The 27,405-nt window shown below is 39.5% G+C and overlaps 1 long non-coding RNA gene across 1 annotated transcript; it reads right to left on the bottom strand.

Moving 5' to 3' along the window:
- Positions 1–7,353: 7,353 nt before the first annotated feature.
- LOC122900114 lies at positions 7,354–9,430 on the bottom strand. The gene is made up of 3 exons (XR_006383180.1): positions 9,397–9,430; positions 8,949–8,994; positions 7,354–7,403 (listed from the first exon to the last, which is right to left on the bottom strand). It is a non-coding gene; the product is annotated as an uncharacterized LOC122900114 (long non-coding RNA).
- Between the last annotated feature and the right edge of the window lie 17,975 nt (positions 9,431–27,405).

Consider the following 27,405-nt stretch of genomic DNA (forward strand, 5'->3'; position numbering starts at 1 on the left):
AACGCCAAGCTTATTTTGAGCTGTTTCTTTCCTGTGCCATGGTAACACCAATTGGCTTATTACATATCACAGATGAGCCACCCATATGGACAAAGATCATTCTCTTGCCCCTCCAGCAGAAGGACGGCAGCAAGCTCCTCTTCCAACGTTGGAGAGAAATGCCTTGATTTCATGTTCCAATCATCAAAGTTAGATGGCATGCACATGGTCAAGACTCAGACAATGTGAAGATGAGTAGAGGTCCTGGAAATGATGCTCGCTGAGAAGAGAGAAGCACCAAAGGCCTCCTTTGCCTCTTTTCAGCGTTTCTTAAAGCCAGTCTCAACTTGATACACTACTTCTAATTTAAGAGACTTCACTGGATTTCCTCTTGTGTCTGCCATAGTTTTGTCAATCCCCAAAACAATAATGTTTCAACTCTAACAGCATTTTTGACTAGGCAGAAAATTGACTAATGCAGGCAAAGTATACTTGAAATGATTAATATTTTTTCAAGTTTCTATGTTGCATGTCTAAGGTTAAAATGAAAGATTCAGAATCCATTGTCAATGGAACTTACCACTGCCATCTAACCAAAAACATTGACCAGACTAGCTTTTGATATGCAAATGAGTGCCTGGCTCTGGCACCATCATGGGAAAGCAACAACTTTTCACTATGTAAACAATTTATATGTTCTATGAAATAGCCAAGGAAAGAAAAAAAGAATAAAAGAAGGAAGCAAAAAGAAAGGAAAAGAAAACTGAAACACCATGTCCAAATTAAAAATGCTTTCATCGATCTTAGTGACAATAAAAGTTTTTTCTTTTTTAACATCTCTGGAAGGGACAACAAGAGAATATAGGGGTAAACTGTGTTTAAAGTGCCGTACAGCAGGGGGCTTTCAGCTCAGGTTATGATCTCAGGGTGATGAGATGGAGCCCTGCATTGGGCTCCACACTCAAAGGCATCTGCTTCTGATTCTTTCTTCTTTCTCTCTTCCTCTGTCCCTCCCCCTACAGGCACACAGGTTCTCTCTCTCTCTCAAAAAAAAAAAAAAAAAAGTCCCATATTGCAGGGAATATTATTTTATGTTCTAATTCAGTTATTTTTATTTCCTTTCTTTTTCTTCTTTATGTATTTAGTTGGGTTTTTTTTTTTTTTGGTTTTTGGTTTTTGATTTTTGCTTTGTTTTTGTTTTGTTTTGTTTTGTTTTGTTTTGTATGTGCATGTTTTGTGTTTTGCTCTCTGGAAGATGACAAATTGTATAGTTCAGTGTCATAAATTACCTGAACAATTTACTGGAGAGGTTCTTGGCAGAAAATGCCTGCTAGCGCCTATGTTCCCTTCCTTGCTGCTGTGGGAACGCTATGTACCCTCCGGAACCTGGGGCAGCCTGATTGGGCTCTATTATTTTCATATGCACAGTCTGCTGCTGAGAGGCTTAAGAAGCAGGGCACATTCTCCTACTCTGTCTAAGAAGGGTCAGGCCAGACCTTATTATTGCCCCTTCTGTTCTGCTCCTCTGCCTCCGGTAATGCTCAGGATTTGGTAATTCAGGGAAAAGACGATGCCAGTTATGCCTCTGGACAGCTATGACATAATTGCTGTCCAAGGCATGCCAGGATTTTATAAATTCCAGCCTGTGATCGGTTCCTATCCTGAAGAATGTGTTCTGATGGTGTCTACCAGTGCTGGCATATCTACAAATAAGATCTAAGCACCATTGTTAATCATCTGGCACCTTTTAAAAAGACAGGATGGTCGTGCTGTCTAGCTTTTGGTGCTATTATGGTCTGATATGCAATTGTGAGACGTGTTATTGCTTTCCTCTATTGGCTCCAAATCAGGGATGATCAAAATGCTTGCAGATCAGGGCTCAGCCAGACCCTTGAGCTGCAAAGGCTCCTTTAACCTGGCCCGAAAGTGGTGGGTCCCTGGTCTCTCCAGGCTTACCTAAGCTTTCATACTTCTTCTGGAGGGCACAGGTATAAATACATTAAATGTATCCAGAAGACAGCAAGTGTACATAAAACAGTCTCAACGTTAGGTGGTAGTGAGCCTTACTGATTCAAGATATCCTCAGCCAGAGAATGGAATGGGATGGGCTACCCTTTTCCTTCTCTTTCCTTCCTCACATTCCAAAGGTGAGTTTGGTGCTGCCCAAACACCAGACATAGAACGTGCCCAACCCCAAAAGAAGAACCAGTTAAAACCATCAGTTTCTCCCCTAAGGTGGTCACCCAGTCCCTAAGTTCCCATGTCTGGGGTTAACACCTGTATCCCCTGTGTGTTGTTGAACACCTGACTTTCTGCACCTGCTGAAGGCTTGGGTATGTCTTCCTCATGATCGCCACTGCTAACCCTCGAAACCGGGCTCACATCTGGGTAGTGGAAACAGCTCCTAATCCGTGTACCTGCATTCAGCCTTTCTCTCTACCCCCTGCCCCCATGACTGCCAGAACGAGCATCCACAGGTGCTCTTGGCAGTGCCATTTGGTGACACAGTAAAAGGTTTTGGCAATTACCTTAGACGTCCAACAACAGGGTTTATTGTAACATTTCTCCTTCCTCTCTTATTTCTCTTCAACACTGCCCATTTCCAACTCAGACAATGTGCTTGTTTTTCACTTCACAGGACTGGCTAGATATTTGCCCTGAAGGCATTGTTCAAATCTTTCCACTAATCTGGGACTCTCTCTCTCCTACTCTCCTTGCTCCTCTCAAAACCCGAGTTCGTTATCCAGGAGCCCACTGTTGTTAACCAGGGGCTCTCGGATGGCCTTTTCACTCTGCTTCCTCTGTTCCCTGGAAGGTTTTAGTCTATTGATGCTTGAGACAATAGCAAGTAATTTTGACCTGATGATCTTTCATTTTATAATGACTCACAAGGCACTCCTGGTATTTGGAGCGTACCTGCACCAAACCCTCCCCAACCCACCTACATCACAGAAAAGTTTTTGAAGTCAGGAGCATGTCTCCTCTTGTTTGGATGCCGTCCCCCCAACAAAGTCATGTATCTATTCAGCATTCTTTCAACAAATGCCCATCAGCATATAAGGGCTGCAGGCATAGGGGGTGAGGAAGACAGACCCAATCCTTGGCCTTAAGAGCCAGTGTGTGGAGTGGGCTTATAGAGCCAATATCCTGGGACATAAAAGGAAAACAAGGCATATATTTTCCGAAGGAAGAAAAAAAGCATGTGTGATAACTTCATGAATGGTGGCAAGAGAGTTGGGAGAATCACATCTAATGATATATTTCATGAAACAATGATGTAGGTGGAGAATACCATGGCAGGTGGTGAACACAGCCCATTTGCCAGATTCTGCAGACTTTCTACGTCCTCTCAAAATAGTAGGGCCAGTCTTCAGGGGTATTCTGGAAGTATTCTATATCTTGGTCTGCGTGATGGCTAGACAACTGTGTACATAGATAAAAATGCATCAAGCTGTGTTTATTTCATAACTCCATAAAAAAGGTCTTGTGTGTCTGTGTATGCTTAAAGAAAAACGGTGAGAAGGAAAGCAAAGTAAAACACTTGACTGCTGGTGTGACCTCTTATTCCCATAAAAATACTCCCAGATCAGTGCTGCCTGGATCCCAAGGACACAAGCTGGAGATGTTTTTTGGCCATAAAGTGCAGAGCCACCCAAATGGGTTCTTGTTGCATTCCATGGGAGCCTTGGAGGGAGTCAATGTTCTCACATGCTGGAGGATTAGTATTGAACCTGAAGATCAGGGCGACGTTTCTGAACTCTGGCAGCACATTAAGACCACCTGAGCATTCTTAACAAAACCTGGACCCTGCCCTCTGAGACTCTGATTCAGTTGGCCTTGGATGGGCCTCCTGTACCACTATTTTTAAAAAGGTGCCATTTTTAATATGCAACAAGAATTCCTAATCCCATGTCTTCTTCAGAGGGTTAAGGAAATGGGATTTCACAAAGTTTAAGTGATTTGCCTCAAGCAGTGCTCCTGGGTACACGTCTCAATTATCGGAAGAGCTTGTGGAGTGTATCCATGCCTGAGAAGAACCACTGGCTCAAGGTTACAAAGGACTGAGTGGTCAGAGCCAGGAATCCAATCCAAGTGCTTTGATTCTTAACCTCTAGTTTGTTCCACTTCATCTCCCCCAAATGGAGACATCATTATTGGCAAAAGCTTTTGAATAACAATTGTAGCTATGGCTTTAATCTCAATTTGAACTCATTAGAGCAACCCCACTGATTGGAAACATTAGAAGGAATCTAGGAAGGTGTAATTCACTCTTTAAAATTCTTCTTGATGGGAATAAACAATGTCAATGGCTCTCCCAGGTCTTAGTTCTCACTTCGCTTCTCACCAGCCTCCCCCTTCCCAGCCCCCACTGATAGATTCTGTCGGCTCAGTTAATACATTTGACATAACACACTTTGTGCCATCACTCTGGCACACCTCCACATTAAAACATAGTAAATCGAGAAACCAGAAAAATGAGGTGGGAATTAGTCAGAAAAAGACTAATGTAGAAGCTGATGTATCTTGAAACATCTGAGAAAGAGCATTAATGAGATCTTCACAAGCTAACTTAAAACTTCCAGCAATAAATGAGCTGCCCAACGAAAATGACTTCCCAACTCTATAATGATAACTTGAAATCTTCAAGCAGTTGCTTAAGACATTGGCTACAATGTCTGTTTTTAATTCGTTAGTGAGATCAGCATCTAGAAGCAAATGCGAAGGACTTTCTCAGAAATCCATCAATCAGATGAGTTGAAAATAGCTCATCTCCCTACAGCTTTTTATCAGTGCCTTCCTTTGAGGTAATCAAGGCCATTTCTGCCTTCACATGTGATGATGCTCTTTTCTCCATTTTATCACTTTCATCTGGATAGTGATGTACATTTTTGCGAGGGGATCATTATGTTTTTAACAAGAGTACAGAGTACATTCAAACATGAAAGAAAGATTCCTCTATTAGACTGTGTCAGTGTGATTGGACAAGTGCATGTTAGATGAGAGATTGGTTTAGACCAGATCTAGCTTGTCTTCAGGGCTGGCAAATGTAGGAAATAAGGTATGGCGGAGCCCTGATGCTGAGTAGCACTGAATTCAGCTGCAATCTGGCATGGGGAGGACAGCATGGGGATTTTTTCCACATGCTCTCATCCTTCCTTTCTTTTTCTTAGTAAATTTTTTAAAATTTTAATTTCAGTGTAGTTAACATACAGTATTACCCTAGTTTCAGGTGTACAGTCTAGAGATTCAACAACTCTATACGTGACTCAGTGTTCATCATATAAAGTGCCCTCTTAATTCCCTTCATCTGTTTCATCCACCTCCCAACCACTGCCCCTCTGGGAACCACCAGTTTGTTCTCTCTTAAAGAGCCTGCTTTGTGGTTTGTCTTTTTTCATTTGTTGGTTTGTTTGATTTCTTAAATTCCACATGTGAGTTAAATTATAGGGTATTTGTCTTTCTCAGGCTTATTTCACTGAGCATTATATTTTCTAGCCCCATCCAGGTTGTGGCAAATGGCAAGATTTCATTCTTTTATTTATTTATTTATTTATTTGAGAAGGAGAGCAGAGGGAGGAGCAGAAGGAGAGGGACAAGCAGACTCTGTGCTGTGCATGGAGCCGGATGGGGGGTTAAATCCCAGGACCCTGAGATCATGATCTGAGCTGAAACTGAGTCAGATGCTTTAACTGACTGAGTGACCCAGATGTCCCAAGATTTCATTCTTTTTTTTTTTAATGACTGAGTAATATTCCGATGTGTGTGTATGTGTATGTGTGTGGGTGTACATGTGTGCATGTGTGTGTGTGTACCACTTCTTCTTTATCCATTCATCTATCGGTGGACATTTGGGTTGCTTCCATAATTTGGTTATTGCAAATAGTACTGCTGTAAATATACTGGGTATATTTACTGGCATGTATGTACTATACTATAAATATACTGGGTATATTTACTGGCATGTATCCTTTCAAGTTAGGGTTTTGATCTTCTTTGGGTAAATCCTGGGTCATGAAGTTACTGGGGCATAGGGTAGCTCTATTTTCAATTTTCTAAACCTCCATACTGTTTTCCAGAGTGGCTGCACCAGCTTGCATTCCCATCAATGGAGCACAAGGATTTTCCTTTCTCTGCATCCTTGTCAACACCTGTTGTCATCTTTCCTTTCTGACTTAGAGGAAGTGTTGCTTCACAGATATTCAATAAATGTTTGTTCATCCATTCATTCATTCATCCAACCAATTAACATAAAGTTGCCAACTGTTTAACAAGTGCTGCTAGGTGTTAGAGTATACATGTGAATAAAACACAGTTCATGACTATAAAGTTTTTATGGATTCCTTACTGAATGAATGAATATAAGGAGGAAAGGGGGAAAAAAAGTGTTTTTGGGACGCCTGGGTGGCTCAGTTGGTTGGACGACTGCCTTCGGCTCAGGGCGTGATCCTGGAGTCCCGGGATCGAGTCCCGCATCGGGCTCCCAGCTCCATGGGGAGTCTGCTTCGCTCTCTGACCTTCTCCTCGCTCGTGCTCTCTCTCACTGTCTCTCTCTCTCTCAAATAAATAAATAAAATCTTTAAAAAAAAAAAAAAAGTGTTTTCAAGAGGCACCTGGGTGGCTCAGTTAGTTAAGAGTCTGACTCTTGATTTTGGTTCATGTCATGATCTCAGAGTTGTAAGATCAAACCCTGTGTCAGGGTTCCACACTCAGCGTGGAGTCTGCTTGAGATTCTCTCTCTCCCTCTGCCTCAGGCCCTCCCCCTGCTCTAAATAAATAAATAAATAAATAAAATCTTCTAAAAACCAGCAACAAAAAAAGTGTCTAGGGGAATAACAATACTAGAACGGTGTTAAGAAATTATGAAGTTTGAATCAGGCAGATGCTGGTTCAAATCTAAAAATCCCTTCTTATCAGCTCTCCATGCCTAACGTCAAGAATTCAGAGTAACAGAAGCATTTGGTCAAGAATACTTATGTTCATTGGGATCCTTTGAGAATCAAAATGCAAAACAAGACTAGACGTGACAGATTTATTGAAGAAAACACCTGTGAAGGGTAAGGAAGGAGGAAGAAAAAATATGTAGGAAGATGCCTCAGACCATGATGCAGGTCTGATTCCTGGGAAGCAGAAAGGGAAGGGAGGAGGGTTGGATAGGGAGAATCTGAGATTCCAGTGCAGTTGCAAGAAAGTTTTAGCCAAGTTGATGGGAGTCTTTGAGCCAAAGCCACTCATTGGAGGAAGCCTGCATCTTATGGGCTTGGCATCTATGCCTAGCCATTACAGAATAGCAATTTATCTGAAGTGTGGCTTCTGAGAATGTGGTCATGGATCCAGAGGGTAGCATGGATCTGGGGTTGCTGTTCACTTATGCCATTCCCACAGCATGACATCCAAGTAGCCCATGACTACCACAATCTTTTTGACTGGAAAAATAAAAAAGAAAATTCAATTAATGTTTGGTTAAATCAAGAGTTGAGAAGATTAAAAAAAGAAAGAGAGAGAGAGAAGATAGTAAATCTTACAAGCTTTGTGGGCCATAAACTCTGTTGCAGGTAAGAGAAGCCATAGACATTATGTTAATTTGGAGGTGTTCCAATAAAACTTTATTTACAAAAACAAGCAGGAGGACTGTTGGACTGTGGAGCATAGTTTGTAGATACCTGGTTTGCGTGGATAAGGTGCTATTTTGTCACATTATGTCTAGAGATAAGATTGCAGGTGATGCTTCAGGGACTCAGCATGACATAAGACTTTTCCATCTTTTGCTCTTCTATTCTCAGCATCATTTTAAGGCTATCAGCTGATTTTCAACAGAAATATTCTCAGCAGTTTTAAAGATAGCAAATGACTTCTCAAGGGATGCCTATCCCTTATATAAGGGAGGAAATGACATCTCCTAAATTCCGTAGCAACAATGAACTCATCAATTAATCACAGATTTATTGAGCAGTTACTTCAGATCAGGTATTATTCTAGGTGTTCCCATAGTTAACAAAATAGAACAACTCTTCATCCAAATGAAGCTGACATCCTAGTGGAGATGGAGGGGGTGATGGAGGATAAACAAGATAAGTAAAATATGTAGTATTAGATAGTAGGAGATGCTATGGACAAAATAAAGTCAGGAAAAGGGAAGGATACTCCATGTGGTGGCAGTAAGGAGAAACTGCATTTTAAGTGAGGTGGATCAAAAAAGATGTCATTGAGTGGGTAATATTTGCAGAAAGATAAGGTAGTGTTAAACTATGAAAATAAATCATGGAAAAATTTTCCAGGGGAGGGGAATCTATCCAGTGCAATGTTCTAATGCCAGATCTATGTAGCTGGAGTAGAGTGAACCAGGAGAGAGGGGGAGACTCGAGGAAAAACAGGTCAAGAGGCCAGGTCACGTGGTGGGGACTTCTGGGGCCCTGTGATGACTTTGGCTTCTATTCCGAGGGAGATGAGAAGCCATGGGACCATTGTGAGCTGAGGGAAGAACACAATTTACATATTAACAGAGCCACTGTGGACGCTGTATTGCGACTACATGAAAGGAAGGGGCAAGATGGAAGCATGGCGTCCTATTAGGAGGCTTCAAAGCCAAGAGTTGCTGGTGATTTGGAGCAGGACAGCAGCAGCAGAGGTAAGGAGAAGCCTAGAGTTGCAGAATCTGTGGATTGACTAGATATGGACGGACTGTGAGAAGAAGAGGAAGCAGTGATGACTAAGCTGGCAGACTTGCACACTGGGGACACTCGGGTTGCCATTTAGTTAGATGGTGAACAGGGAGAAGGCAGAGACACTGGAAAGGCCAAGAGGATGAGTCGGACCAGTTGGACTGAGAGTCTTATCAGCTCACTGGCTAAAGATGCTGAATAGGCGGTTGGTTATGTAAGTCTCTGCATTTAGACTTGAAGTCTACCCTGGGAATCTTCCGCAGATGCTTCCATATCATTGCCTGGAATTTTGTCATATAGGCAGCTTACCCCTAGCTGCAGGGAAAGTAGAGATGTCCGTGTTCACCTTTTCCACCTTCCACAGAGAAAGATAGCAAGAGAGAAAGGGATTGGTATTTCAATGAGCAACATCTGACTTATTATTGTCTCTTAGCTCTTTCTATCAGGGATAATGAAATCTACTTTACGTGATTATGGCAACAACTCACCCGAGCTAATCTATAGAAGGCTCCGGGCATATATAACATGTTCTTTAAATACCCGAGTTCCCCTCCCTTCCCTTCTCTTCCCTTCCTTTCCCTTCCCTTCCCTTCCAGTGACCTGAGATGTCCTGGTAAGTTGTTAACTCTGTCAATAATACTTATTTTTGGACTTCCTCATTTAATGAAGCAGTGACACCACTATTTTTATAATCACTGCTGTGGCAGAAGAAAGGAACTTTTCCTCCCCCATGTTTCCGCCCCCCACAGCCACTTACTTTCAAGAGCTGGATCGGTGAAGCTGGTTCTCTTCCTCTCAGTGACTCTTCCTTCTCATTTCTCAGGGGGTTTTGTTTTCACTTTTACATTTCAGTTTCTGTACGTAATGATGGTCAGAGAATCTACAAATTCTTAGTAATGATTAAGCATCATGAGACAGGCACAACTCTCCCCCAGTCTGAGACTTCATTGAAGAGTGTCTGGGAAGAACATTCACAAATACAAAGAAGTCCAAAGCAACATGAAGGGTGTCTCGTTCAAGGCCAGGTGGAGGCATGTATTCGGGCCACTTGGTGGGACAAAGTCAGAGCGAACCCAATGGCTGTCAGAGGAAAATAACTCTAGAGACATTATTCTCCACTCCCACATCTGGCAGAAAACTATGTAGGAGCATTCCGAAGCCCTGTGTCAGCCTTATCTGTTCATTTTATATTTGCTTTATATCCCTTTCTCTCTCCCAGTGCAAGGAGAGGGCAAAATGTTTGCGTGTGTTTCTACCTATACAGGATGGCCATAAAGTCGTGACTCTAAAATAATATCGTTTTATCATTTACTGTAGTGTGATAACAGTAAATCTTTTACAATGTGTTTGTCTGCTTTTCCAGACTTTGTGGCCACCGTGTGTGTGTGTGTGTGTGTGCGTGTGTACGCGCACATATGCATGTGTGAGTGTTATGTATTGGTTACTAGGGCTGCCATAACAAAATACCACAGAGTGGACGGCTTACACAACAAAAATTTATTTTTTCACAATTCTTGGAGGCTAGAAGTCTGAGATCAAACCTTCAGCAGGGTTGCTTTCTTTTTTTTTTTTTTTTAAGATTTTATTTATTTATTTGACAGAGAGAAATCACAAGTAGGCAGAGAGGCAGGCAGAGAGAGAGAGAGGGAAGCAGGCTCCCTGCTGAGCAGAGAGCCCGATGCGGGGCTCGATCCCAGGACTCTGAGATCATGGGCTGAGCCGAAGGCAGCGGCTTAACCCACTGAGCCACCCAGGCGCCCCCAGCAGGGTTGCTTTCTTCTGAGAGCTCTCTCTTTGTTTTACAGATGGCTGCCTTCTCCCGTGTTCCCATACGGTCTCCCCTCTGTGCATTGACTGTGTCCTAATCTCTTCTTATAAGAACACAAGTCATAGTGTGTTAGGATCCATCCTTGTGGTTTCATTTTAACTTAATCATCTCTTTAAATATACTCTCTCCAAATACAGGTACATTCTGAGGTACTGAGGGTTAGGACCTCAAGATATGAATCCTGGAGCTACATAATATACAGCTCATAATGGTATATATTTATATATAAATATAAATATAAAATGTTACATATAAAATACATATATAAAGCACATATTATGTTTTATATAATGAATTATATTTATACCTTTTATGCATATACATACATGTATCTGTGCACACGCATTATACACACAAAGATTTTGAGATATTGTCCAATTTGTGCTTGAAACTTCCTCCTGTCTGTAGAAATACCAGTCCCCTGACTGCCTAGGGCAGCTTTCCCCTGTAACTGTAGATGTCTGCCAGAGGCTCATTGTCCAGATCTGTTAATCTTTATAAGATGCTCTGAAGGGCAGGATACCTTAACCTTCTAACCTCACCATGCCTGTTAAGTAGGAAGGGAGGTGCTCTGCTCCTGGGGCAACTTCACCTGTGGTGTCCATGAGCAGAATCTCAAAGCAGAAAGGCCTCTTGGATGGGGGATAAAGGGAGGGGGGTGGGGTGCGTGCTCCGTGCTTTTGTTTCCCTAAAATTCCTTTAGCAGCAGGCAGGAAAAGTGACCACAGCAGGGTAGGCTTCTGTTTAGGCTGAGGAAGCAGGGAGCCAGCCAAAGACCAGGAAAAGACCCATGCTTCTGGGTTAAAGATAAACTGAAAAGGTATTTTAAGAGCTAGCTGTTGGTCCAGTGGGAACAATAGACAAGTTAAAGGCCTGGGTATTAAGCCAATTTCATCTCTGAGTAATATTTTTTAGGAAACTATGAATGACATTGAGATTGGCAACCATTGTTCACTTGAAAAGAGATTTTTCAAGAATCTTGACTGTTCCCGCGATGTATGGTCAAAATGGGGAGAAGAAGCTAAGATTTCCCTGTTGCTCAACTTCAGTCATTTGGGGTGACTTCTCTACTTGTCAGTTACAGATTGGTCAATTTTATTTTCAATCATGTATAGGCACTAATTTGTCCAATTTCTTTACTACTCAAATTAACAAGTCTGGACCAGCAAAGTTCACACCTCCTGGGAGTTGTGAGACACACAGAGTCTCTGGCCCCTCCCAGACCTACAGAATCAGAATCTGCATTTTAAAAAGATCCCCAGTTGATCTCTATTCATATTTAAGTTTGAGAAACAGTGGTCTAAGGGCCTAACATCCTACTTGTGACCTTTTCTGGAGGGTAGAGACCATACACAAAAGTTTAATACTCTATTAGGAAACATTTCCTATAGTACCCCATCTTGAGTAGGCAATAAACAACCGGTGTGCTCTGATGATTGACAGGTGATCATTGATAGAAGAAACAAGTGAACATTAAGAAGTGTTCTTTCAAGACTCCAACAAACTGACACCTGCCTATTCCTTGGTACATTGGTAACTTTATTATTCATCTAATTACAGTATTTTTATGCTGTGTTATCTTAAGTCACTTACTTGACCTTCTGTGACTTGGTTTCTCTTCTACAAAATGGGATTTAAAATAATACTTATCAGGGCGCCTGGGTGGCTCAGTGGTTAAGCCTCTGCATTGGGCTCAGGTCATGTTCTCAGGGTCCTGGGATGGAGCCCAGCATTGGGCTATCTGCTCAGCAGGAGCCTGCTTCCTCCTCTCTCATCATCTCTCTGCCTACTTGTGATCTCTCCCTCTCTGTCAAATAAATAAATAAAAGCCTTATAAATAAATAAGTTTATACCTGTGAAGCACTCATATTGGCATATTGTGTCTGGCATATGGTAAGAGGCAAATAAGTGTTAGTTAAAAATACAATACAGCAGGACCTGTATAAATGCTTATGTCTCAAAATCTTCCCATGTGTGAATTGTTATGATTTTTTAAAATGTATTATCTGGTTTCTCCCTATATATTTGCATACTACTTTTCCTGTTGTTCTTTAGTACCATCTTCCCATAAAAGTATATAGCACAGTGCTCAGCACACAGTAGACTCTTAGTTTTGCAGAATTATGTATGTTCAGGTGCACAACCATTTTGAGAGTGAGAGCTGATTTGACTAGTTTGACGTTTTTCCACTGCATTGATGACAACATTGGCTATAGTTCATCACATATTCATTCATTCCCTCATTTGACAAAGGTTTGAGCACCTACTGTGGTCTAGATTCTGTCCTAGGTGTTCAAGATACGCAGGAACAGATCTTTTAAAAATTCTTTGAGGAGTTTTGCACTAAAGAGAAGCAGAGAAATTAGGTACTCATGAAGGGAGAAGGGGGGTGGGCAAGAGAAGTTAAAAAATGGATGATGTTACAGCACGTGCATACTCATGGAAATTGAGACAAGATGATGAGAGAGAGATAGGGGGGCAGTTCCCTCCCTGGGATAACAAGAGAGGATGAGCTCTAATGCACCAGTGTTGCAACTGACCTTGGCTGGCAGCAATGACAACTTCACCATAAAGAAAGGAGAGAAAGCAGAAATACATGGATGGCACAGATGCCGGGTAGATGTGACAAGATGTAGAATGGGGAATTTCTCATCTAATTGCTATTTAAAAAAAAAAAAAGTGACATAGGAAACAAGGTAGGTATCAGCTCTATCAGGAGACAGAGTCAAGGGGAGAAATTGGAATTTTCAGGGGAGAGAAGGTGGGCAGTAGTCCTTGAGGACAGCGGGAGAGGTAATGGGGTCTGCACACACAGAATGCCTGTCCGACGGTGGTAAGGTCCATTGTCCACTGTGGTCATGAGTTTAAGGGAAGACCAGGCAGCACATTGGCGTGTTTTTCTTTGGTCCCTTTTAGCTCCCTGGGTGCAGGTGTGGAATAGGCCAAGAGCTGCACCTCACCAGATTGTACTCATGATTTGGCACCGCAAGCACATAGCCACTGGAAAGACTAGATGCACCAGTTCCTTAGGAAACTCACAGAACAAGTACCCTGGATATGAATTATTTGCATAATAAGAAATCATTTACTCCCAACGACTATGCCATATCCCCTGGTATTATTCTGTTCGTGTTGGGTTTTTATATTCCTCTTATCAAAGGCTTTCATTTCTGGAAATTTCATTCCCATAATCTTTCACCCGCATAATTCCTTGCCTTCACTTGGACCCCGCTTGGACCCCAAGTTTACCTATGCCTTCTTATGACCCTTAAAATATAGTGACCTTATTTAGTACCTCTGCCTTGGAATGGGCAACCCACAACTGGAAATGTGTTTGCTCTGCTGACTCAGTAGTTTGTTGAACAGCCTGAAAGCATTAATGCAGCTCTTTCCGGGATTTGGGGTATCTCTTCTATGTCAGGACCTTGCTTTTTTCTTTTACATTCAGAATGGAAATTTTTTTTCTTACAGATAGATTTGTGTCACCCAAATTTCCTTTTTCGTCCCTTCCTCCATGTCAACTTACGTTATTACCCAACTTCCATGATTGTCCTTTACCTGAAACAGCAGGGCTCCAGAATAGCTCTTAAAACTTTGCTGCCCCAACAAGGAGGAAATAATGAGCTTTATTCTCTTGAAAATCTTTTGCAACCTCCTGTGGTGAGTGCAGGGGTTGCTCTGTGCATTCTCAATTCTCTCTGGCTCCTGGGCCACTCTAGGGCAATGGGAAGCTGGCTGTGCTCTGGTCACTAAATTGTCCTTGACTTGGGGGTTGCATTGTGCTCTCTAATGTAAGCATTGTTGGCTGCATATTTTTTACCATGCACAGGTGCAAAAAGTACCCAGGGGGTTTCCCCACAGCTCTGGATCATGCATATCCTTCCCTTGATTACATTCTGTACCCTCTTCACACCTCCCCTCCCTCGAGTCTTCCCTGATAATGCCAGGGTAGGGACATTCTGTTCCAAGCTCATTAGTCAAGAATGTTACCAGACTGCCCTGAAGATTTTTTTTTTTCCCTCCCTGGTGTGGGCTCTCCCCAGTTCTGCAGAAAATCTGAAAATCATGCTGTCTTTATACTGAATTCAACTCAGGATCACATTTCCTCATCTGTGCCCGGGCATTATAGAGATGTTCTCTTAAGACCCCAACAAACTGACAAAGATGTCCAAATTAACAGTTCTTCAGCATGTGGAAGAATTCGATGACTCCCTGGGATAGTCATTCCTGAACTCGTTCTTCCAAATGGTGCAGCTCTTGGCTTCATCTTGCTGGGAAGAGTAGCCCTTCTGAAACACTAAGAGCAGGGTAACATTTGTGTCTGCTTACAGCCACTTTGTGGGGATCTCTGGGAAAGCTAGAGAGCCAAGCATTTGATTCATGAATATTTATCAAGTGCCTACTATGTGGCAGGTGCTGTACTTTGAGAATCACAGAAGTGATTCTAAAATTTTGCCACATTTCAGAATCTCCTGACGAGCTTAAAAATAATACTGATGCTTATGTTATAGCCCATATCAAATAAATTTCTGGGGAATGGACCAAGACAGCAGAATTTTTTGAAGCTCCTAGCAGATTTTTGGGACACCTGTGTGGCTCAGTAGGTTAAGCATCTGCTTTTGGCTTAGGTCATGATCCCAGGGGCCCTGGGATCAAGCCCCTGTCTGCTTTTCACTCTCCTTTTGCTCCCTACCCCTCACCCCATGCTCTCTCTCTCTTTCTCTCTCAAATAGATAAATAAAAGAAAAAGAAAAAAGCTCCTAGCCAATTCCAATGTGCAGTCAGGGTTGGAACCAGTGTTTTTGACAGTGCTCTTCAGCTTTAATATGAAAATGAGACCCCGGGACATTTTGTTAAAAATGCAGAATTTGATTCAGTAGGCCAGGGTAGGGCCTGGGCTTCTACATTTTCTTAAAGTTCCTCGGAAATACTGATGCTGCTGGTCTGCAAACCACACTTTGAGTAGCAAGAAATAAAGTTCCTTTATCCCTTGATGTGTCAAACTTTCCTGCCCTTGAGTCTTCACATAGGCTCTTCCTTTTTCTCTGAAATCACCTCTCTGGAAATCCCCAGAAAAATGCTTTCGCATCTTTTGGTCCTTCAGGTTTCCCCTGACCACCCAGTAGAGAGTAATCTCTACCTTCTTTCTCTATAAATCTCTATTTCTTGTTTTCTCAAGGGTTCTTCTGACACTAGTGCAAGTGCCAAGAAGCCAGGAGCCACCTCCATTTTGTTCTAGACAAATTATATTCAGCATTTAGCGGATGTCTAACACAGAAAAAGCAGCTGATAAATGCTTGTTGAATGAATGACAACAGGGGTGCCTGGACAATTTCACCTATTTTTCTATTTCAGGTGAGACAAGAAGAAGAAGTGAGAATAGTCCAGCCTTTTCTGTGAAATAGAAGAGAGTATCTTTGAGCATGTCTTATCTGACCCTTAAAAAAAAAAAGAACTTTGACTAAAAAAGTATGGGCAATCTCAAGAAACTCAAGAGCCATTCCTAAAAACAGAGCTTGAGGAAAAACACTAGGACAATCTCTTGCATTGCTTAGTGAATACCTTCAAAACGCTGAATCTTCAGTTTGACAGTATTATCTTTTCAGGTCACTGCAGCTCACTAAGATAGCACCAAGTTGAATAATCAACAGAGAAATACCGTAAACATCTCAGAAACTGAAGTGACCTTGGGGCTGGTTCATTACTAAACTAAGATCATATCAGAGGTCTTAATTCACCACAGGCAGTGTCTCATCCTTGCCAAATTTGGGCTTAAGATGGCAAGTAGACCGACAATCACATGTAACTCCTCATTTCAGATTTAACTTGTGAAAAATAGGAAGTTGTATTGCTTTCTCATGGATGGTGCAGTGGTCAGAGATAGTACCAAGGCTGTGGGTGTCCCCATATAAAGGACCGTGGAAAGTCGAAGTAAAGTTATTTGATGGGATTAAGAGATACAAAATTTATCCAGTCTCACAAAATGGGAGGAGAGGGCTATTACCAGCTCCTTACTCTTGAGAGAACTAAGGCACAAAAGAACTAATAACTCACCTGAAGTTGTTCAGCAACAGGATAGAAGAATAGGACCAAGTCATCTCTCTACCCAATGGAAGCCGGTCTACTCAGTGACACAGTTTCCCTCTTCCTAAATTCACGACAAAAGATTTATGTATTATGTTTTCTTTAATCTTTCTGAACGGGGCACTACAGAATCTCAATCCTTTTTCAAGCTTACACATTCTAAGGGTAATGAATTTTTGTATTTGCCTTTAGTGTTTATTTAGTTTTTCATTTTGAAAAAATTGACTGTTACCATTGACCTTTTCCTTCATACTGAGAATGCCCATGGGCTGTGTATGCTGGTGAGTGTTTGTTAGTGACGCTACCTTTCTACATTATAGAAAAATAAACAGGGAAATGCCCAGAAGGAGTTGAAGTAGTATTTAGGGACAGGACACAGGACACATTCCATCTATGACTCTCGTGATACTGCCTGAATCAGTGCCACAGTATTATTTAGTCTGATCCCCATGTGGAAAAGGAAACTTTTGGTAGGATTGTCCATCTCTTGTGCACATTTCCAAGGTCTGAATGTCTCTAAAATGCATGGAACTGAAATATTTTGTGTAATTACAGCCTCTAGAGGCCTCTACAGCAAAAGATGTAAATCAGTAGGAGTACGTGTATTCCAAGGGAAATTTCTCTGTTTGTCCTTCAGCCATTCAGTTCTAAATCCTATGAGAAGAGAATGAAATTCATTCTGTTGTGGGCTCCAGGAAAATCTTTGGAGAACAAGCATGTGATCAGCATATATCTCACATTGCTAGCAAAGCTGAAGAAGCTGCCTTGAGAGATTATAGAAATCATAGGATCTCAGCCCTGGATACCAATTGGATGGGTCAAACCTAAGTCTCCTAGAGAACATCCTCTAGGCCTGGTGAAGAACAAAGAGCTCAGAACTTTGGGGAAAGTTTTTCATTGTTGGATTTAATTTTAAAACACGTCTTCCTTAATTTAAGCCTATGTCTGTATCACTCTAACTTCTACACATCTATCATAGTTCTCACCTCTTAAGCAGTATATGTAAGATCAATTCTTTTTCTGGCCATTTTACATCCTTTATAGGAATGGTTTTATTTATAAGTTTAAAAATGAAAATGTCTTTCCAACAATAATCCTTTGAACATTTAAACAAAGATATGAAGACCTGTCTTACTTAATGTCCTCTACTACACTTGAAATGAAAATGATTGATTGTTATGTATGGCTCTAGGCCCCTCATGCCAGATGGTCTTCATGCGCTCATTTATTCACCAGGCAATCACATATACATACAATACACCATACTGTATGAAATATACAGAGTGCAGGAGGACCATTATTTACCTTGTGCCTTCAAGAAAGTAGGTTTATTGGGGGTTAGCTTCTTTTTTTTTTTTTTTTAGATTTTATTTATTTATTTGACAGATAGAGATTACAAGCAGATAGAGAGGCAGGCAGAGAGCCTGAGCAGAGAGCCTGATGCGGGGCTTGATCCCAGGACCCTGAGATCATGACTTGAGCTGAAGGCAGAGGCTTAACCCACTGAGCTACCCAGGCGTTCCAGGTGTTAGCTTCTTTATTAGCATCTTTTTCACATAGTGATCTGCCTCTAGCTAAGTCCATCTCCTTCTGTCTGTGACTGGGAAGATGTTTGTCAAAAGATTCATGATGAATATCTTCAAATTCATGTTAAAATGGTCTTGAGAGAGAGTGGAACTATACCACACAATAGCTAGTTTAAAGAGACAGGTAACTAGAAGGAAACATAGACAAGAAACTAGAGTCTAAAACAGGTAGTAAATTGTCTTGTGAGCAGCAACTTTCCCTTCACTAGAGTCTTCTCAGATGTTGTCGAGGGGCATCCTGCCACTAACAGCAAACTAGGGAATTTGATTTAATTACTGGAGTTGTGATTTCAACTGTCTTTAGACTTCTCCACTTTTTTCTCCCAATTATTTGGCTTTGTTTTGTTTTGTTTTTAAAGATTTCATTTATTTGACAGAGATCACAAGTAGGCAGAGAGGCAGGCAGAGAGAGAGGGAAGAAGCAGCCTCCCCTGCTGAGCAGAGAGCCCCATGTGGGGCTTGGCTTTGTTTTTAAGGAGTGTAGAGAATAAGCCCTCCCTCTGCTGACCTCCTGAAAACTAGCCCACTCTTTGCCCCATAGAGCCATCCATGCATGACCCAGGCAAAGGTTGTATCATTTACTCAGTTCCAGGCATGGCTCAAAGAGCTTCACATGCATTTAATCTCACTATTCTTCTAACAATTTTATAGTTTTAGCCTCTACATTTAGGTGTTTCATCCATTTTGAGTCATTTTTTGTATGTGGTGTGAGGTATAGGTCCAACTTCATTCTTGTGCATGTGGATATCCAGTTTTCTCAGTATCAGTTGTTGAAGAGATTTCTTTTCCCCATTGAATGGTCTTGGCACCCTTGTCAAAAATTTTTTAACCTTATATTCCAGGGATTATTTCTAGGCTTACTACTTGATTCCATTACTTTAAATGTCTGTCTTTAATGCCACTACCATGCTCTTTTGATTAATGTAGCTCTGGGGTTAAGTTTTGAAATTAGGAAGTGTGAGACCTCCAACTTTGTTCTTTTTCAAAATTGTTTTGGCTATTTGAGGTCCCCGGAGAGTCCATAAGAGTTTTAGGATAAATTTTTCTAATTCTGCAAAAAATGCCAGTAGGATTTTGATGGGAATCACATTGAATTTGTGGGTCATCTTAATATCATTATGTCTTCTGATCCATGAACACAGGATATCCTTCCATTTATTTGTGTTTTTAATTTCTTTCAACAATGTTTTATAGTTTTTAGTGTACAAGTCTTTTCTTCCTCCTTGGTTAAGTTTATTCTTCTGTGTTTTATTCTTCTTGATGCTATTGTAAATGGAATTGTTTTCTAATCTTTCCATTAATAACCCATTTTATAGATGATGACACTGGGGCACAGAGACATTAAGTCACCTGCTCCATGAGTAGTAGTACTGACAGGACCACCGAACTGTGAAATCAGGATTTGAACTCAGTTTGCTTGATCCCAGAGTTGACTTCTTCAGTGCCCCACTGCACTGTCGTTACAGAAATAGGAATGGACCTTCAAGGGCCCTCAAGATGGTGATTTACTGTGGAAAAGCAGGATTTCTGTGGTTTCTGACCACTCCTCCCTGTCCTTCCTTCACCCTTCCAAACTCTCTTTCCAACAGTTCATTGCAAAAGGGAGACAAATTGTAAACAAGAGACCTTCAACTTTCAAACTTTAGAAGCTTGATGAAGATTTATAGCCCATTCTCTTTAGAGTGCCCCTTTTCCTTCCTTAGCTGGACTGTGAATAATTCTTATCTACTTATGTGTTCTTATTTTTTTCCTACATTTTACTCCAATTTCCTAGAATAATTTCAATAAATGATTAGAAACTGGTTTGAACACATAGCAATAAATTTTTTTAATGAGCTTTGTAGTAAAGCCTTTGTCATTTTCCTTATTATGGATTTGTCTGGATTGAACAAGGATCCCTTTGTATAACCAACCTCAATAAACCAATACGCCAAAGAGAGGCTTCATTTATCTCTGGCACAGTACCATTAACCTAATTCAGGTGGCTGACTTGAATTAGTATGATAATCTCTCTCACAAACCCAGATATCAAAGGCTTGAAAATACATGTGGAAATACCCCAATGTTTCACCTGTTTTATTAGGGCCATGTTCTAAGAACTCAGTGGAGAGCCCCCAGATGAAAGTACTGGAAAAATGTCTATTCTGTAACATCCTCTATGCAATTAAATGAGGAAATAATGGAGAAAAGGGTGGTGATTCTTCATTCCTTTGTCTCTCTATCCATTCAAATAACCACCAAATTCTACCCATCCTACATATCTCTCCAGTCCATTCACTCCCTATTCCCACTGCCACTGTCTTCAATCAGGCTCCCATTCTCATTGCTGGAGATTGTTACTGCAGTGTCCTCACTGGACCTCTACTTTCAGTCTCCCCCCAGGGTGATCCTCCAGAAAATAAGTCTCATCAATGGATCTCCTCACCTGAAAACACTTGATTTTAAGTCATACCTCTTTCTTTTTCTTACCCCTTCCTCTATCATACTACTTTATTTCTTCTCCTCTAGCTAGACTTGTATATTTTAGGACATGCTATTCTCTCTTTCTGGAGCACTAGCCTTGCTTATCTCATATATCAGTCCAGATCCACGCAGGAAAATGAAAACCACTGTAGTTCAGACAGGAAGAAATTTAGTAGAAGGCATTGGTCACATAGATGACTGAAGAACTGAGAAAGCAAGCAGAGGAGGTGATATAATGCCAACTGCCAAAACAGGAAATAGTTACCATTCTTTGGCCTGGAGGGATAAAGAGAGAGAATGGTGTTATTTGATCCCAGAGGTCAGATAGACACTAAACTCAGAGTAGAAGCTGGAGCCATGGAGAGAGAGGATATCTTATGAGAACTGGAGCCATTGAGAAAATGCAGCCATTGCTTGAGACCCTAATGAAAGGAAAAGGAAGAAGGGACAAATACCAAGCCTTTTTTCTCCTCCCATCATCCAGAATCCCACAGTGCTTCTCATTGGCTGAATTTACATTGAAGCTATAAAAGAAGAGTCTGAGTCCCTCCTATACACAGCAAGAAAGAGAAGGGTAGGAAAGTGATCTGTATATTTAACTAATTCCTTCTTTTCAGAATTCAACTTAAATGTCATTTCTTCTGGAATATTTTTCCTGATGCTGTCATGATATCCATTTATGGCCCTCTCTTTAAATTAATTTTATTATTCTTACCTTTTACTTTTTAATATTTTTACCTTTTAACATTTTATTATTATTACCTTTTATTATAGATGCTCATGTCATTATTGATTTCTGATTTAGTCCATGAGGTCTTTCAGAATATCCGTAGTCCCAATAACATAGTTTCATAATAATAAATATTGATTAAATGAGAAAATGATTTTGGTAATTGCTTTTCCTAGAAATTGTACCAGTTTGGACTGGCCAAAACAATAATAGTGCTTATTTTTTGACATCTTCACCAGACTGTATGCAAGTAAACTGCTTGATCCTTGTGGACCTGAGAGTTGAAAATTGTATGTCAATGAAATTTATATCTGCATTCTTTTTATTGCAAGTGAAGATAAGCATCTTTTCATACATCTAAGAATCTAAAGTGACTATTTATATCTTTTGTCTTTTTTTCCATTTGGTTGTTGATCTTAGTTATACTGATTTATAGGAGTTTATATATTAGGAGAATTAGCCCTTTGCCTCATGTGAGCTATGAATGCTTTTTCTTAACTTATTATTCATTATGAGACTTAGCTTCTTATGGTTTTACCATATAAAAATTTTCAAATTTGTTAATATTTTCCTTTAAGGGTTTGAATTCAATATGGCTTTTGACTTATACTTAGGTCTTCCCTAAAGGATTATATTTTTTAAATCCCCCATTTTCTTTTAATATTTTACCATTTTATTATAAAAATTTTTATGCTTAAATCTGTGATCAGTCTGGAATTTATTTCGATATATGGTAAAAGGCTTGGATAAAGCTTTATTTTTTTCCCCTAAATATTTTTTTAGTTGTCAAAACAACATTGCTTAATATATTTTTCCTCACAAACACAAAAGGTTAGTTTTATCACATACTAAATGTGGATGTCTCTTTGGGTTTGTTTCTGTACTTTCCATTATGATCCACTGATTTGTCTATTGATGCAACAGTTACATAATGATTTAGTAACTATACATTGAATTTTGATTGCAATATTCAGATGTTCTGGTTAAATGCCTATTGAAAATGTGTGACAAATAATGAATCAGAAATAATAGTAGTGACAAAGTTTCCTGTTAGAGATTCCAAACTAAACCATGAAGAGACATATAAAATTAAATAAGCAAGACTTCTGCATTCAGTTTGCATATAGGCTAATCCTTCCACTGCAAGAAAATCTGGATCAATTACAAACACATTGTATTTTTAAAGATGCCAGGATACTGCAGAAACTAGAAGGACTGGATATACTAATTTTTAGTAAAGAAAAAATGTTTCTGAGGAACATTGATATCATTCAGACATTTTTTTTTTTTTTAAACCTTAGGGGCATTTGTTAACTATGAGCATAGCTTCAGCATTGGGTTTACCCAAGCAAAGAGACTCTAGTGCAATGAAAACCAGCAAAGCTGCAGCAGTCATGAGGAGTTGGTGTGACAGGATGAAAACTCACAGGGACCTAAATGCACCATCAGATTCCCATGGAAATTTTCCTTGGTTCTGGTGTTATGTGGAAGGCAGGGGATCTAAGATGGAAGAGTCTAAAAGGCAGAATAAAACCTCTCTCAGACTTGGGTGCTTGGGAACCAAAAAAATTCTAGGATAACATTGACTTTGATACATAGCCACTCTACCCCTCAAGATACCTTCCAGAGTTTGAAGACACATGGATATGAAGCTGCCTATTTGATCCCTTGATCTTTCAGTACTGAGGAGATGGAGACTCTTCAGGCTTTCAGTCAGAAGATTAGATATCCATGCCCTAAGGGCAGAATTAAAGGAGAGAGGAGATAATTCTCACTACATTTCAACCCAACAGGGCCCCAGCTCAATTTCTGATTGAACCGAGTTGCTCAGAACCTCACCTTGTTTGCCTAACAGAGAAGAAAAGGAATATCCTCTGTTGTAAGAAAACATCTTGTAGAATGGTCCTTTAGTACACAATATCTGGAGAAAAATTAAAAGTTATTAGTCATGCAAAGAAATAATACTGGCTGATAAACAACAGAAAAATAATATAATAGCTATAGACCCACAGGTGATCAATGTATTGGAGTTAGCAGATGAAGGCTTTAGTAAAACTGTGATTATTATGCTAAAGAAAACAGAACAGGAAGAACAAAGTAGATCAAAGTGTGGATAATTTTAATAAATAAATCAAATCTACAAAAAAGAAATTAAGTGGATATTTTAAAACTGAAAAACAAGATAAACATAAAGAGAACCTCAACAAGGCAAATTGTAGTCAGATTGCCTAAAATCGAAGTCTTAAAAATATCCAGAGGAAAAATAAGCACATTACCTTTACATGAACAACAGTAACACTGAGAGCTCTATCTCAACAGTATGATGAAAGCCAGAAGGTAAGTAAATAAAACTTTTTAAGGACTGAAAAAAATTAAGAACTAATTCATATCCAGTAAAAACGTATCATTTATATCCAGTAGAAACATCCTTCAAAAATGAAGGTGGAATACGTATGTTTTCAAAGGCAGAGTTAGAGAACTAGTTTAAAACAGACTATACTAAAGGAAAAACTAAAGAACATAGAACTAAATCCTTCAGATTAAAAAAATGATTCCAGATGGAAACATAGAAATATTGGAGGAAATAAAGAATAGTGTAATGGGAAAAATACATGGAGATTTAAACAAATGTTAACCATATAAAAGAATAATCTTAATGTCTAGTGAAACAAATTATATGCAGAACTCGAAATGCATGGCAATGGTAACACAACAGTGATTGGAAGTAAATGGAACATAAAGACTCCTACCAATTTCAGGAAAGTAGTAGAAGTAGTAATTTATATTAGTACTATAGTAAGCTGAGAATGCCTATTATAATCACTAACAGAATAATAAGGTAATTTAAAACTAACAAGTTAATAGAAGGAAAAATTAAGTAATAAAAAAAATTGACTACCTCAAAAGAAAGTAAGAAAAGAAGAACAAAATAGAAATATAAATAAGCCAAATGGAAAACAAAAGGTAGCCAATACATACTGTAATGTATCCACAATTACATAAAATATAAATGAACAAAAAGCTCCTAGTAAAAGAATATTTTTGTTAGACTCAGAAAAAAAATATGATACTCATAAGAGCCTAAGTTTGAAGTAAAAGAATAGAAAAAGATACACAATATAAGCATCAATCAAAAGAAAGTTGGTAAATCTGTACTAATATCAGACGTTAAATTTTAAGACAAAAAACATTACTAAAGGTAGAGGGACCCTTCACCATGATAGTGCCAAATCAAGCAGGAAGAAATCACAACACATTGATACATCAGTATAAAAACATTCTTCAAAATACATAAAGCAAATACAAAATACATAAATACATAAATTGACAATAGAGAATATTGCATTGAAAAGTGATTAACACTTTTAAGGGCACAAGAACATTTTCTGAAACTGACCATATGCTGGGTAATAAAGAAAGCATCAACAAATTTCAAAAGATTGAAACCATTCAGTTTGTTTCTTCACTATAATGGAATTAAACCAGACATCAATAACAAAAGGATAAATAGAAAAATCTAAATGCATGGAAATTAAACATATGTTTTGAAATTATTCATGAGTTAGAGAAAAGATCTAAATGAAATTATAAAACATGTTAAATGACTAGTAATAAGGACACAACACAGCAAACTTACAGAAATCCAGCTAAAGCAGTTAATGGAGGAAAAGAATTCCCTGAAGGACATATATGAGGGAAAAACATGAAAATTTAAGTTTCTATCTCAAGAAACTATAAAAAGAATAGCAAATCAAAGATTAGGGAATTTGAGGAAAAGAAATAAAAAAGATACTAGTGAACAAAAATAAAACAGGAAACAAGAAAAACAGGAAAGAATAAAACAGGAAAGATACTAGTGAACAAGAATAAAACAAACAACTGAGAAAATCAACAAAGCCAAAATTGGTTCTTTGAGAAAAACCAAAAATACTCTAGAGTTAACAAACCCATAATAAAAATGATCAAGTAAAAGAAAACACAAATTGCTACTGTCAGTGATGAGAAAGAAACACTACTTTAGATCTTAGAGACAGCCAAAAAATAAGAAAATGTTATATACAATTTTACTAAAATAATGTGTTAGTTTAAATGAAATATATAAAAATCCTCAAAAAATAAAACTTATATAAGAACAAAGAGAAAATATGAATGTTACATACCTATTGGAAAGATTGAATTCTTTATTAAAAACCATCTCACAAGAAAACCCAGGCCCAGATGGCTTCGTCTTTGAATTTCTCAAAATATTAAGGATGAAATAATACTATTTTGCATATAGTATTCTAGGGAGTAAAAAAAAAAATAACGAGAAAAAGAAAAGGAAGAGTAAGGAAAGTTTTCTTAGAATGCAAAGAATATCTTAACTGAAACAGAAAAAAAGATAAATAGGGTTTTATCAAAATGTAAACTCTGTTCAGCACAAGAAACACTAAGAAAGTGAATACCAAGGCAACAGCCAAGAAGAAAATATTCACAATACATACATCTGACAAAGGTCATGTATTTTATCCAGAACATTATTTTAAATGAAGACACCTAGGGCTCTTACTGTTTCCTGCCAGCCAGGTCCAATAGGCATAACGACACCAAATATCTGTGCCAGCATAATGTTTGGAGGCCTACCAGGTATCAGGTTCCTTCTGGACGATATTATGACAAATAACAGAATCGACACTGCCCAAAGCAAAACAGTTAAACTGCAGTATACTTCTTGTTTCTGCCATGTGAATACAAATGATTTCTTCTGGAGCTCTAGATGAATTCATAAACACAAACGTGCCCAAAGGTGAGAGAAGATAACCGCAACATTTCAGGGCCTTGAATGTATTGGTGAAGTCTCCAGGGGTCTAATTTTGGGGACACTGGGGATATCCCTTTATACTACTCACCAAAGAAAAAAAGCACAAGATGGACAGTTCTCTTTGAATTATAAAGGCAAAATATACCATATTTAAACATGCTGCTCCAATCCATTTATCAGCTAAACCACAAGGATATTAGTTTTGAATGGATCAGAAGAGAAGCCTCTGAAGCAGGCTCATGCCACATGGCAAGCTGTTCTGGCCATTGGGTCATAGGCTGCACCACAACCAACTGTATTAGAAACTGGTTCTTAGAAGGCACCGGAAAACCTCGAGAGAGCATTCACAGAACAAGGTGTAAGTTTTAGAGTATGGGCGTGTTCTCTTCTGCCAATAATTCTCGGTTTGAAAAGTAGCTCCAGGGATGCCTGGGTGGCTCAGTTGGTTGAGTGGCTGCCTTCGGCTCAAGTCATGATCCCAGCATCCTGCGATCGAGTCCTGCATCAGGCTCCTTGCTCAGCAGGGAGCCTGCTTCTCCCTCTGCCTCTGCCTGCCTCTCTGTCTGCCTGTGCTCACTCTCTCTGACAAATAAATAAATAAAATCTTAAAAAAAGAAAGAAAGAAAGAAAGAAAAGTAGCTCCAGATTATGCCTGATCATGGGAAGTGAAATGACTCTGCAATTCTAACTCCTCTTAATGAAATGAGTATTATCTGATCCACTATGAATCCTAGCATCCCATTGTAAAAGAAGATAGTATACACAAAACTGGACCTGAGTAGGTCCAGAAAACACAAGTACAGTGTATAAGAGAACAACCCAGACTCCCATAGCAGCTGCTCCTACTACTTGTAGGAGGGTCTGCCTTGACCCAGTCCCATGGCCACATGGAAGTTTCTTATGACCAGGCAATGAAGGAGGAGATAATGTGAGCCTGGTTTACAGATGTTATCCGCACAGCATCTACCTTATAGTCTTATGTGGGGCTCTCCTTGAATAGTAGGGGTGTATGGACAGTCTCCCAGAGGTCCTAACTTCGTACACTATATTTAGTTGCCCACTTTGCGTGGAAGGAGGGATGATTTTCTATGGATCTACATTAATTCATGGAAGGTGCCGAGGAGCTGACCTGCTGGATAGGGACTTGTAAAATTGACTATTTTATTCCGGAAATTCTGTGGGGGGGGGTGGGTGGGACTAGGAAGTGGATGAGCTTTTGAAATGGGCATACAGTATGTAAATATTTGTGTCCCACATAAATGTCTGGACAGTAT

Source organism: Neovison vison, chromosome 1 (genome assembly GCF_020171115.1).
Source record: "Neovison vison isolate M4711 chromosome 1, ASM_NN_V1, whole genome shotgun sequence".
Lineage (NCBI taxonomy): Eukaryota > Metazoa > Chordata > Mammalia > Carnivora > Mustelidae > Neogale > Neogale vison.